Here is a 13,949-nt window from a genome sequence, read left to right as displayed (position 1 = left end):
ATATTTTATCCCAAGAAAGTTCTGAACTTATGAAAACCACTCTAGCCTGTATACTTCTTGGTGCATGTATGCATGCTTGGTCTCTCAGTAGTGTCCAAGTCTTTTGCGACCCCATGAAGTGTAGCCTGTCAGGCTCCTCTCTCCATGGAATTCTCCAGGCAAGAGTACTGGAGTGGGTTGCCATTTCCTCCACCAGGGAATCTTCCTAACCCAGGGATCAAACCCGTGTCTCTTGGGTCTCTGGGGTTGGCAGTTAGATTCCTTACCACTAGCACCATCTGAGAAGCCCATACTTCTTGATGTTGCTACTGCTGCTGCTAAGTCGCTTCAGTCATGTCCGACTCTGTGCGACCCCATAGACAGCAGCCCACCAGGCTCCTCCGTCCCTGGGATTCTCCAGGCAAGAACACTGGAGTGGGTTGCCATTTCCTTCTCCATACTTCTTGATAGTGACTGCTTATATGGTGGGGACCAAGATGGCTGCATTCATGCGTAGGCTAAGTGATTGCAGACAGTGGAGTGATGGTCATTGTGGGCAAGCTCACGGAAGGTGGGAAGCAAATGCAGGCTTTGAGAAAATTACGAATTATTGTGTGTCAAGCATATTCAGGATCTGACAGTAAGTACCAAGTCCAAAATATTAAATAGATGCAAGAAATAAGCCTAATGCAATGTAATGTCTTCCAATGCAGTCCTGAGAACTAGTCCCAAGTTCCTAAAGAAGATGAATATAAAAAACCTCAAAGAAAAATCTCTACCATTGTTTTTTAATGTTGAGCTTTTGTTACTTTATTTTTAATTGAGGGATAATTGCATTACAATATTATGTTGGTTTCTGCCATACATCAAAATTAATCAGCCATAGATATACATATGTCCCCTCCATCTTGAGCCTCCCTCCCACCTCCTACCCTATCCCACTCTTCTAGTTTGTTACAGAGCCCTGATTTGAGTTCCTTGAGTCATACAGCATATTTTTACCAACTATCTATTTTATATATGGTAGTGCTGTGTTGTGCTGTGTGTGCTCAGTGGTGTCCAACTCTTTGCACCCCGTGGACTGTAGCTCACCAGGCTCCTTTGTCCATGGAATTTTTCAGGCAAGAATACTGAGTGGGTTGCCATTTCCTTCTCCAGGTGATCTTCCCAGACAAGGGATCGAACCCATGTCTCCTACATTTCCTGCATTGGCCAGCAGATTCTTTACCAATGAGCCACTGGGAAGGCCAAAATGTAGTTACATATAGTTAATATAGTATGTTTTATATTATGTGACTTTTAATGAAATAAAATTTTTTTTTAAACGGGTTGCTAGGTCTTATCCGCCTTTTAATGGATAAAACTACAGAGGGCTTGAAATCACTGGAGACTGTCTTGGAGCTTGGGTGCCACAATCTTCAAAGCAAAACTGGAGTATCTTTTTATTACGCTATTGCTTATTATGTACTTCTACCTGTAAACTTCTGGGAACATGACATATAAACTTCAGGAAAGGTAGCTGTGTGCTAAAACCATATTACTGCAGAAATTGCATCATATATTGTAAAAGGGGAAGAAACTGTGTCAATAAAGAATCTTTGAGCCTTAAGAAAACCCTCATGATTGGTGGCAATTTACAGGCAAAAAAATCAAAACCCTAAATCAATGTTTCTCCAAGTTATACAATAACTAAAAGGTGCTACAGGCAAAATTCAAATTTGTCTGACTTTAAAACTCAAACATTTTCATTTTTAACAGAAGTTATTTGGTTTGCTTACTCCTTGGAAGGAAAGTTATGACCAACCTAGATAGCATATTCAAAAGCAGAGACATTACCCTGCCAACAAAGGTTCGTCTAGTCAAGGCTATGGTTTTTCCTGTGGTCATGTATGGATGTGAGAGTTGGACTGTGAAGAAGGCTGAGCACCGAAGAATTGATGCTTTTGAACTGTGGTGTTGGAGAAGACTCTTGAGAGTCCCTTGGACTGCAAGGAGATCCAACCAGTCCATTCTGAAGGAGATCAGCCCTGGGATTTCTTTGGAAGGAATGATGCTAAAGCTGAAACTCCAGTACTTTGGCCACCTCATGCGAAGAGTTGACTCATTGGAAAAGACTCTGATGCTGGGAGGGATTGGGGGCAGGAGGAGAAGGGGACGACAGAGGATGAGATGGCTGGATGGCATCACTGACTCAATGGATGTGAGTCTCAGTGAACTCCGGGAGTTGGTGATGGACAGGGAGGCCTGGCGTGCTGTGATTCATGGGGTCGCAAAGAGTCGGACACGACTGAGCGACTGATCTGATCTGATCTGATTTGGTTTGCTTTGGGAAAGTACTGTAAATTTTCCTAACAGAGATTGTGACTTTATGAATTACATTTTATTTAAGCTAATGATAATGTTAATTTTTATACTCTGAAAATACATTCATTGATAGCTAGATGTTCATGTTGGAGCCAGAGGTTAAAAGGTAAAAGATCCACTCCACAGATAATAATATAAAATGAATTATAATGTGACATTAGATTTTAAGAAAGTTTAGTAAAAGAAATTCTGCAGTCTACTTCAGATATTTAGTTAACTTTTTATTCTTTTCTGAAACAAAAGCCTTCATATTAAACTATAAGATCTTCTTACATAATCACCTTTCTTTTAAAATCCCAAACATTTGCATTTTGGAAAGCTTTGTGCCTAGATTCTCCAGATATTATTGTACCCCTGCAAAATCATCTTGAAGTAGAAATTCCATTCTCAAGGTTGGCACCCTGACAGTCACAGCTGTCACCATCTGTTGCTTTTCTCCATTTCTAGCTACTAAAGCAGCAAGGAGAATGCTGGAACACACTTTGGAAATGATAGAGGTCAAGCTTAGGCAACGTCTATGTGAAGTTTCAACACTGGGCCACTCAGTACATCTGTTTGTTTTGGATCATTTAGACCCAACATTAGAATGATGGGAAGTCTTACAGGAACTGATTTAATTATCATACTAATTGGACATTGGATATTTAGTAATGTTTTTGTTTTAACTCCAGAAGTAATGTATTTTCATAGTGTTTCAAAATATTTAGAAATATAGAGAAGGAGAAAAGAGGAAGTAACAATAATCCTTAGCAGATAACAGTGTTGTCTTGATATATGTATCTATCTATATGATCTTTTCAATATATATGGATATATATCTTTTTTATCAAATATGCAATCAAGATTGAGGGCAGAAAGAGAAGGGGACGACAGAGGATGAGATAGATAGATGGCATCACTGACTCAATGGACGTGAGTCTGAGTGAACTCCAGGAGTTGGTGATGGACAGGGAAGCCTGGCGTGCTGTGATTCATGGGGTCACAAAGAGTTGGACACGACTGAGCGACTGAACTGAACTGAACTGAAGATTTTGTCAAATTTTTTTGCTTAGTTTATATTGCATAAACTATGAAATTCCGTCGTATATCTTCATATTATTAACTATACAGCATTATTTTTGTTGTTGTTGTTGTTCAGTCACTCAGTTATGTCTGACTCTTCGCAACTCCATGGACTGCAGCACGCCAGGCTTCCCTGTCATTCATTATCTCCCAGAGCTTACTCAACCTCTTGTCCATTGGGTTGATTATGCCATCCAATCATCTCATTCTCTGTTGTCCCCTTCTCTTCCTGCCCTCAATCTTTCCCAGCATCCAGGCCTGCTAAAAATTCCATTGTGTAATAGATTTCACAGTTTTTATGTATTGATGTATATCCCCAATACATTCAGTAAGTTAAGACAAAAGGAGAGATAAATGTTGAGTATATCAAATATAGTACTTGTTTCCATTGCAACTGCCTCCTTAATAATCTTGAGAGAATTTTCAGAGTTTATCTTAAGGGAAACTGCTTTCTTTATGAACTCTATATGTAATTGTAATATAGGATCGATTTTTTTCCACTTGGCCAAATTATGTGTTCCATAGACCTTAAATCTTAAGCAAGGGAAATATTTAAAGCAGTCAATGAAGTTAGCAGGACAAAAAAAAAGGATCTCCTGTTAAGAGCATATTAAAAAATATTCTGTTTCAGGAGTTTTCATTGAGGAAGATGGAAAGTGCTGAGTCTCATTGTGTTGAAACCTAAAAACTCTTTTCGTCAGTCCAAAATTTTCAGTAATGTAAAAACAAATAGAATCTGCAGATGAACAAAGAGATTTATATTTTCTTTTGAGCAAATATTTACTTGTCAGGTCTCTCTCTAAGAATTGCCCTTTGGTTTTCCAGTTGTTAAGAACTGTGCTCTTGCACTCTCTGGGAGTGACTTAGTCCTTTTTTCTTTCTTTCTTTGTTTCTCTCTAATTATAAATGCCTATATATCATGCTTATTTGTGTGTTTGTTTTGTTTGTTTTACTGTACAATGCTTTATTTAAAATCTAACTGCTGATAGATAATTCAACTGGGCTTTCTGGGCATCTGGCCTTGCCAGTGAATAATGAGATTGGCCCCATTTAGCAAATGAGTTAGTTCTTTGACCATGATCCCTGTAACTCAGAGGGTAGAAGCAATTTGTTCCTTTCTCTTGTTTTAAGAAAACATAAGAGTTAAAAGTCTCTGGAAGGTTGTCTCCTTGAGCAACATTATGAAGCTTACTCATTGGTAACTCTTATCTTTAACAACTGAGCACAGAACAGCTGCTGCTTCATTCTGTGGGTGACCACATGGCCACCAGGGAATCAGTGGTCATTGTCCCCTGCCCTTTGATCCATTCCCCCCTCCCCACAAACCACATGTTTTTGTGAACCAGGACTGAAATGAAAAATCCCACTTTTTTTTTAGATTTTTTTTTAATGTGGACCATTTCCAAAGTTTTTATTGAATTTGTTACAATATTGCTTCTGTTGCTTATGTTCTGGTTTTTTGGCCAAGAGGCATGTGTAATCCTAGCTCCCCAACCAAGGACTGAACCCCCCCAACACACATACCTCACACTGGAAGGCAAAGTCTTAACCACTAGACCGCTAGGAAAGTGTCGTAAATCCCACTTTTAATATCAAAATGCAAAGGAAAAAAATCTTCCTCTGTTACTCCTCTACTCTTCACATTCTCAGTACTCTGGTTATGATATTTCTGGCCACCAAAACCGAGAAGAGGGCAGGTTTTCCACACCAAGCAATTCTGCAACACCAGCTGGGTGTCCTCCAGTTTAATTCAATTCAGACACTCTGTACTTGGAGAGAGCATCAGATCCCACAGGCTAAGGGCTTAGTCCTATAAAAGTTCAGGTGCCAATCACAAATCCAGGTTGTTACCTGTGTTTTGATCAACTGTCTGTGAATTTTCCTTTGAACCCTTTATTGGGTTTGATCGGTTTGCTGGAGTGGCTCATAGAGCTCCGTATGACATTTTACTTAGCAGATTACCAGTTTATTATAAAAAGATATAACTTGCGAAAAGGCAACTGGAAAGATACAAAGGGCAAGGTATGTGGGAAGAAATGCAGAGCTTCCCTGCCCTCTCTGGGTGCACTGTTCTCCAAGCACCAATCTCTCTGAACACTTTTCTTTGGGGTTTCTATAGAGACTTACGTAAGCATGACTGACTAATTCATTGGTCATGGGTAATTGATTGAACCTCCTAGCCTCTCTCCCTACCCCAGAGGTTTGGGAATTGGACTGAAAGTTCTATCCTTCTCTCCCTGAGGTTATTTCTTCTGGAACCTGCCTTCATCTTTGGAGGGATGGGTGGTCTAAAAGTAACCTCACTAATGTAAACCCAGGTGTGGTTTATATGAATAACAAAATATACACATTTCACATTTATAACTTGAGTTAGTTCAGGAACTGGAGACAAAACTAAATAGTGTAACAAAAGACGTTTCTGCTGCTCTTATATAGGGAACTGTAAGGGTGCCAGGAACTGTGGATGAAGACCAAATTACTTTTTCTTATTATAAATCACAATGTCACATCACCTTAGCCATTTATCATTGCACTTTCATCTTGTGCTTTATACATTTTTCCAGATTTTCTTTTTGAAGAGTGAAAGTACAACCCAGCCAGTATTCATATCCCAAGTTGTTCTTTCCTTACCTATCTGCTGTATTTGGACCATATGAATCCAGAAAAATAAACCAAGAGGAAATCATCAGCTTTACATCTTTCAATTTAGCCTGTGTTTTCATATAATTTAGTCATTTAACTGAAACAGTAAGTTAGCAACAGAAACTTCAAATAAAACTTGAAATAAAAAGAAAAAGACCCACTTTTGAGGGCTAGGACAGATGTTCACAGTTCCTAAGACTGCAGGAAAGATGTGTTTGTGAGATTTGTCTGCCCTTTTTTTTTCTGGAAATGGCAGTCATACGATACAAATTCCAAGAGAGCTGGAGAGAACACTGAGATATACATCAAGATAATCATGGCTAAGAGTCTTAATCCCAGATTTCCTGGATTGCATTTATGAATGTCATTCAATTATTTTGAATATCTTGGGGTTCTGTATGTTTGTGTGTCTGTAGTTCAAAAAGGCCTCTGATTTTCTCATGCTTTCATTATTGACCTAGGGAAGCTGCGCGGTTTAAGAATTTGTCTATTTTTCCTGCCTGAAAGCATGGCAACTAGAATTAAGTCTTTAACCAGAACAAGTTATTATAACATGTTGGTTTATTGTGCTTTAACCCATCAAGTTGCTTAGAGCTGGTCTGTATTTTAAATAGAAAGTATTGAGCAACAAATGGCAAAATTTGTATGAAATGGGCCTCTGTGCAAATTCTTTGAATTTAGACTTTTAGAAATCAGTGGTCTTTGTTTTATGGGCAAATAAATGTTTCAAAATTTCTTCATGTATGACAGGTGATGGTATCATCTTTGTACTTAAATGTAATTTTTAAAATTATAAGATCAAATTAATTAAATCAAATCTATAATAAGCTGGATTATGAAAAACAGCCAGTTACAGAAAGCGATATATTTCTCATAACTATTATAGTATAGGTAAGTCATGGAGACAAGAGAAGAGTAGGCAGTATCTGGAAGGAAATGAGAATAAGCAGGGGTAACTGGATCCTCAGACATGCAAAAGGTTTGAATGAACACCTAATGCTTGCTCCTTGAAATATTCATTCATTCAAAAAAATCACTGAGTGCCTCCTATGTCCTAGGCAGGAAAGTAGGCTCTGGAAATGCAAGAGTTGACAAGGTAAACAGTATCATTACAGCTGTGTAGCTCGCATTCTGATATGAGAAAAACAATAAAAACCAGTGAGCAATTGAACATATTTCAGATGGTGATAAATGCAGTGAATAAAACAAAATGAAGTTATGTGGCAGGGAGAGAGTGGTGGGACTAGACTGGACTGGACATTTAGGGGTTCTAGTGTATATCCAGAAATACTTAGGGATTGGATCAAAGTATAGCTCCCAAATGGAAGCTGCATGTTAGAAGCATAACTTTGGAGTCAGCAGAATGGGGTTGGAATCCCAAATTAGGTACTTATTAATTGTATTTCCTTTGGTGACTAAACATCTCTGTATTTCACTTTCCTCATCTGTAAAAAATCGATACTAACAATACCCATCTTATGGAATTCATGTGGGAATTGAATGAGATAAAACATTCAAAGCACTTTGCATCATGTCTGACACATAGTAAGATGCTTCATTCACCTAGAGCCAGACATCTTGGAGTGTGAAGTCAAGCGGGCCTTAGGAAGCATCAGTACAAACAAAGCTAGTATAAGTGATGGAATTCCAGCTAAGCTATTTCAAATCCTAAAAGATGATGCTGTTAAGGTGCTGCACTCAATATGCCAGCAAATATGGAAAACTCAGCAGTGGACACAAGATCAGAAAAGGTATTTGGGATTTCATTCCAATCCCAAAGAAGGGCAATGCCAAAGAATGTTCAAACTACCACACGATTCTACTCATTTCACATGCTAGCAGAGTAATGCTCAAAATTCTCCAAGTGAGGCTTGAACAGTACGTGTGAACCAAGAACTTCCAGATGTTCAAACTGGATTTAGAAAGGGCAGAGGAACCAGAGATCAATTGCCAACATCTGTTGGATCATAGAAAAAGCAAGAGAATTCCAGAAAAAACACCTACTTCTGTTTCATTGACTACACCAAAGCCTTGACTGTGTGGATTACAAGAAACTGTGGAAAATTCTTAGAGAGATGGGAAGAACAGACCACTTTACCTATCTCCTGCAAAACCTGTATGCAGGTCAAGAAGCAACAGTTAATACTGGACATGGAACAACAGACTGGTTCCAAATTGGGGAAAGAAGTACGTCAAGACTGTATATTGTCACCCTGCTTATTTAACTGTTATGTAGAATACATCATGCGAGATGCCAGGGTGGATGAAGCATAAATTGGAATCAAGATTGCCAGGAGAAATACCAGTACTCTCAGATATACAGATGACACAACCCTTATGGCAGAAAGTGAAGAGGAACTAGAGCCTCTTGATGAAGGTGAAAGAGAAGAGTGAAAAAGCTGGCTTAAAACTCAACATTCAAAGATCATGGCATCTGGTCCCATTACTTCATGGCAAGTGGATGGGTAAACAATAGAAACAGTGAAACACTTTATTTTAGATGGTGACTGAGCCATGAAATTAAAAGACGCTTGCTCCTTGGAAGAAAAGCATTGACAAATCTAGACAGCATATTAAAAAGCAGAGACGTTACTTTGCCAATAACAGTCCGTCTAGTCAATGCTATGGTTTTTTCAGTAGTCATGTATGGATGTGAGAGTTGGGCCATAAAGAAGGCTGAGCACTGAAGAATCGATGCTTTTAACTGTGGTGTTAGAGAAGATTCTTGAGAGTGCCTTGGACCGGAAGGAGATCAAACCAGTCAATCCTAAAGGAAATCAACCCTGCATAGTCATTGGAGAGACTGATGCTGAGGCTGAAACCCCAATACTTTGGCCACCTGATGTGAAAATCTGACTCCTTAGAAACGACCCTGATGCTGGGAAAGATTGAAGGCAGGAGGAGGAGGGGATGACAGAGGATGAGATGGTTGGATGGCATCACCGACTCAATGGACATGAGTTTGAGGAAGCTCTTGGAGATGGTGAAGGACAGGGAAGTCTGGCGTTCTGCAGTCCATGGGGTTGCCAAGAGTCAGACATAACTGAGTGACTGAGCAGCAACAACACAGCAAATTGTTAGTACTGGGCTTCTCAGGTGGTGCTAGTGGTAAAGACCCACCTGCCAGTGAAGGAGACATGAGACATAAGGGATCGCAAGTTCAGTCCCTTGATTGGGAAGATACCCTGGAGGAGGGCATGGCAAACCACTCCAGTATTCTTGCCTGGAGAATCCCAAGGACAGAGAAGCCTCTCAGGCTATAGTCCATAGGGTCACAAAGAGTTAGACATGACTGAAGTGACTTAACATATACACATTATTAGCATTATATAAAACAGTGGAGAAATACAGTTTTCTAATCAGTACCAAGAACACTTGTATTGCTCCTGAGCCCTTGGTTGGCTTATATCATTTAAATACTGTGAATCATATTTCCCTCTTTCTCTTGACAGCTGGAAAGCTGAGGGCCAAATTTGTGGTCCACCTCTAGCAAATAGAAGTTTATTGAGTGCCTTATTTATTTTGTGAACTAACCTCATTCTTGGCTGGATGTTTACTTTTTCTCACTCGTTTTCTAATCCAATTTCCTCATTTCCTTAGTTTTTATTCAATTTTATTTTGTGTTATTTGTGTTTTTGTAAGCTGCCATAAATCTTTTGTGTAATATATTGTCTCTAAACAAATAGTCACTACAAGGAAATAGCCAATCAGTATGGACCAGTTGAGTCTGAATGTTACATGTTCTCCCTTACAGGCAGAATTTGTTTAACCCTTCGGCTTGAAAATATAAGGAAATATAATTTATGTTAAAAATTATAATATGCATAATGGTCTGTTTGGCTCACTGCTCAGCAGGCCCTTAGCCTCAGCCCAATCCAATATCATGGGCCAATATTCATTCTTATCATGAGTGGCTTGAGCCAGTAGGAACACAATGCTTTTACTTTTTATTTTTTTAACTTTTCATTTTATACTAGAATGTAGTTGGTTAACAATGTTGTGTTTATTTTTAAGATGTCCAACAAAGTGATTCAGTTATATATATACATGTATCTATTCTTTTTCACATTCTTTCCCCATTTAGGTTGTTACATAATACTGAGCAGAGTTCCCTGGGCTATCCTTGTTGGTTATCCATTTTTAATATAGCATGACATGTGTACATGTCAATCCCAAACTCCCTGATTCTCCCTTCCTCCCTTAGAAGGAGATGTCCTATGTTTACATGACTGTTCTGCCACTGACCGCCATTGAGATCTTGGGCAAGTCAATGAACATTTCTGAGTCTCTGATTTTTCATTTTAATGGCAATTTTAATATGTGACCTGGCTACCTTCTTCTGCTTTTTTCCAGGACCAGTGAATGTATTGTGTAAAGCATAACACATTGTCATCATGTCTGCTGTTGCAATCATGGTAATGATAGTGATGGGATGATGATAATCAGTAGGTTGTCAGTTTTGTTGCTGATCTACTCTGATCTTGGGGTAAAATCCCAGTACTGTAATGGGCTTCTTGCCTTGCTATACAAACCTAGAAGGTATCCCTCACACAGTAGTTGAAGCCAACAGCATCACCCAAAGCTGTGCATCACACAGCCCACCCAGCCACATGTGGTTACCCTACCTTAACTTCCATTGCTAATTACCTAAGTTCTTGACATTATCTTCCTTCCCCGAGTGTCTGCTTTGTTCAGTCAACTGGTACTTCAGTTCCTCTGAGCCTGGAAACCTGTCATTTTACTAGGTTTGTCTTTCAACTCCAGTCTCTCAGCCAGCCCACACCTCTCTCCTGCTGGTAGCTTTTCATGTTGCCGTGGGCCATGTCTTATGAAACTCCCACCTTCTATTCTTATCTGCAGAAAGCCTAACCATCTTTTCTGTCAGCCAGAATGTGCTAACACCTGCTCCACATTCACCTCTCATCACCTGCTCCCAGATGCAGTGACTTCTTTTTGCCTAGAATTTTCTGAAGAAAATAATGTATTAATTGCCTTCAGGATCTTAACATTTGCTGTATTATCAGTAGTTTCTGTTACAGAAAAGATTTTTTTAAAGGTGTTATTAATCCAAATGCAGAATGATTTATTGACAAATTAATAATTTATTAATAACCTCATAATTTATTCCCAATTTATTAGGGAAGAACAGGTAATAAGGACTCCATACATATAAACACATACTCTAGGTAACTGAAAGTTACCTTTATAATTATTAAGGATGTGAATTTTTAAAATTTATATTATGCATTTCTCTATTTTTAATGGGTATATAGTGCTTTTAATTACTTTTTAAAAAACTAGGTCATACTCTAGAATTTGTTTTTCTTAACAGTAGCAGGTCACAGATATACCTCAAAGCCTTTAGATATAAATTTGACTAATTATAATAAATATTCTAGCTAGAAGAAAAATTCTAAATAATTCTAAAGTTTGAAAGTTGCATCTACCATATTTTCTTAAACTATGCCTCAGAGTCAGTGTACAACCAGTTGTTCTTTATATGTTTTGTATTTGCTGCAGCAAAATTGCTGCAATAAATGTCTTTAATATACACTCTTAGAGAAAAAAAATATATAATATGTATGTCTGTATATAATATATTTATTATAATATGTATATAATACATGTGTTCTTATATATATAGTATATATTTAAATATATTTTGTTCATTTATATATATATATATGAGATTTTCAAAAGAGAGATTGTTACAAGAGTATTTTAGTTAATATATTATCAAATTATTATTTTCTGAATAATTGTAGCAATTTACCCTCTGACTAGTAATGTATCTTGACTGATTCAAAATCTCTCTGGTAGCAGTTGGTTGCTGAATTTTTTTAATTTTTGCTGACCAGTAGGGGAAAGAATTGCACCTCATGGTTGCTTTGCTTACATTAGCATTTCCATGACAGTGTAAAATATTGAGCATCTCTCATGTGTATTGATTATTTGGATTGCCTCTCATGCAATTGCTTATTTGTAACTTGTGTATCAAGTTAATTATCTTTTTCTTAACAATTTGTAGAAGCTCTGTTTATTGGAATATAATCCCTTTGTCTGCCATATGGGTTGCACAGATTTCCTTCTAGACTCTCATTTCTCTTTTTTATGATGTTTTTTGCTGTACAAATTTTTAATTGTTTTGCATTCAAACGTTTATGTTGGCCTTCTTTAAAAAATAACTTTCTTGTGGCTTTTTCTTTTCCACTTAAGAATATATCATGGTCATTTTTACAAGGCAGGTTTAATTTGTTCATTTACCTTTCCCTAGTTTCTTTGTATGGAATAACCTTATGCATGCATAGTTCTGTCTAAATGAGAAATCATTTCATTTTTTATTGTAATCATTCTTATTTAGGATTTTTGTGTCTTCCTTCTCCTCTCCTCCTTCTTTTCACCCACTTCGTCTCCTGTTGAACCTTCTTTTTCTCCTGGTCATTCATTCTAAGAACTTAGTGGGTGTCCTCTTATTAATTTTTTATACTCATAGAATTCACACACACATACATATGCATGCACATACACGGTCAACACATATATGTACATGTAGACATATACCTATGTTGAAATTTTTGTCATTTTATGTTCCACAAAAATGGTATAATGTTATAAATATTTCTTTGCTCTTTTCTCCCTTCTTTCCCACTGATAATTCATGAAAAACTTTTCTACTCCATGGTCATACTACTTCATGATGTGGTTATACCATAATTTATTCAGTCCTTCCTCTATTCATAGTAATTCACATTGTTTCCACCTTTGTTTTTGGCCCTATGAATAATGTTATAAAAAGATCTTTGTACATATGCTTCTACACCCTAGCCCTTTTATTTCTACAGACTAGATTCCCAAAAGTGATATTGCCAGGCTGAAGTAATGTACAGCAAGATTTGTTTCCCAAAAGACAATAGTAATTTGCATTTCTACCCATAAGTACACAAGTACCACCTTTCATCCTTATCAACAACAATGTTACCAGTCTTAATTCTTGTGACTGACAGGTATAAATTTATATCTCATTATTACTTCTGGTTTCTTAAAGAAGCTATCAAGTATAACTTGCCCTTTCTGGATGACTCCAGATCCTTTGACTTCCTTTATTACATGGTGTGATATGGTAGCTTTGTGAGTTTCCTGATTCCTCTCTGAATGTCTTGGAGTCACTGCCTGTGCCTGCTTCTAGGGGTCACGCCTCCACCCCACCTACTGGGTTGTCTCTGATATGTTTGAAAAGTTTGATTTAAAACCAAAAGACGGTATTTGCCTGTAATATTTAAACATCAGTCAATAAACTCTCAGTGAAGACCCAAAGAATACCATTTATGAATTTAGTTCGATACTTCATAATCATTCAATTCTTAAGAAAAATTTATTTTCCAAAAAGTTAGTTAATGAGGGTCAGTTAAAAAGCTTGGATTCCATGATTTTAAATTGCTGGACACCATTGTCAGTCTGCTTAGAGTATTAATAAACTCAGAACCTGCTTATCACCTAGCAAGAAAAATGTGTAACCTCAGGTCACCAGCTTAGAGAAGGATGATCACCTCCATCATGACATACTGACAGCTTCTTTAATGACAAATTCTGTTTGTCACTCACTCTTCCTGCATCCTGCCACTGCATCACTGAAATTTATAGACTCTGGTCTTTATATGTTCTGAATGTTCCTGTCTGGGAACATTTATTTTCTTTCCTATCATGTCCCTGGGATAGTCTCATGGTAAAATTGTAGCCTAGATAAATGACCTCCCCCCCACACACACCATGGAAGATAGCAAAGATGGCTCACAAAAGGAGAGAGAAGGCATGCTGGGAGTCACGGTCCTATACACCCAGCAGTCTCCCATGGAATGGAGTCTTTGTCAAAAGATTCCAAACATTTTGGTTCCATAGGTTCA

General features: G+C 37.8%; 1 protein-coding gene across 2 annotated transcripts in view; it reads left to right on the top strand.

Annotated features, from left to right (window-relative positions):
* Positions 1–13,949, top strand: part of PTPRR (protein tyrosine phosphatase receptor type R) — a 275,415-nt gene that overhangs the window by 29,836 nt on the left and 231,630 nt on the right. The window lies entirely within an intron of this gene.

Source organism: Bos mutus, chromosome 5, assembly GCF_027580195.1.
Source record: "Bos mutus isolate GX-2022 chromosome 5, NWIPB_WYAK_1.1, whole genome shotgun sequence".
In the NCBI taxonomy this organism is placed as follows: Eukaryota; Metazoa; Chordata; class Mammalia; order Artiodactyla; family Bovidae; genus Bos; species Bos mutus.
Note: the sequence above shows the minus strand (reverse complement) of the source record. Positions and strands in the feature narration are given on the sequence as shown.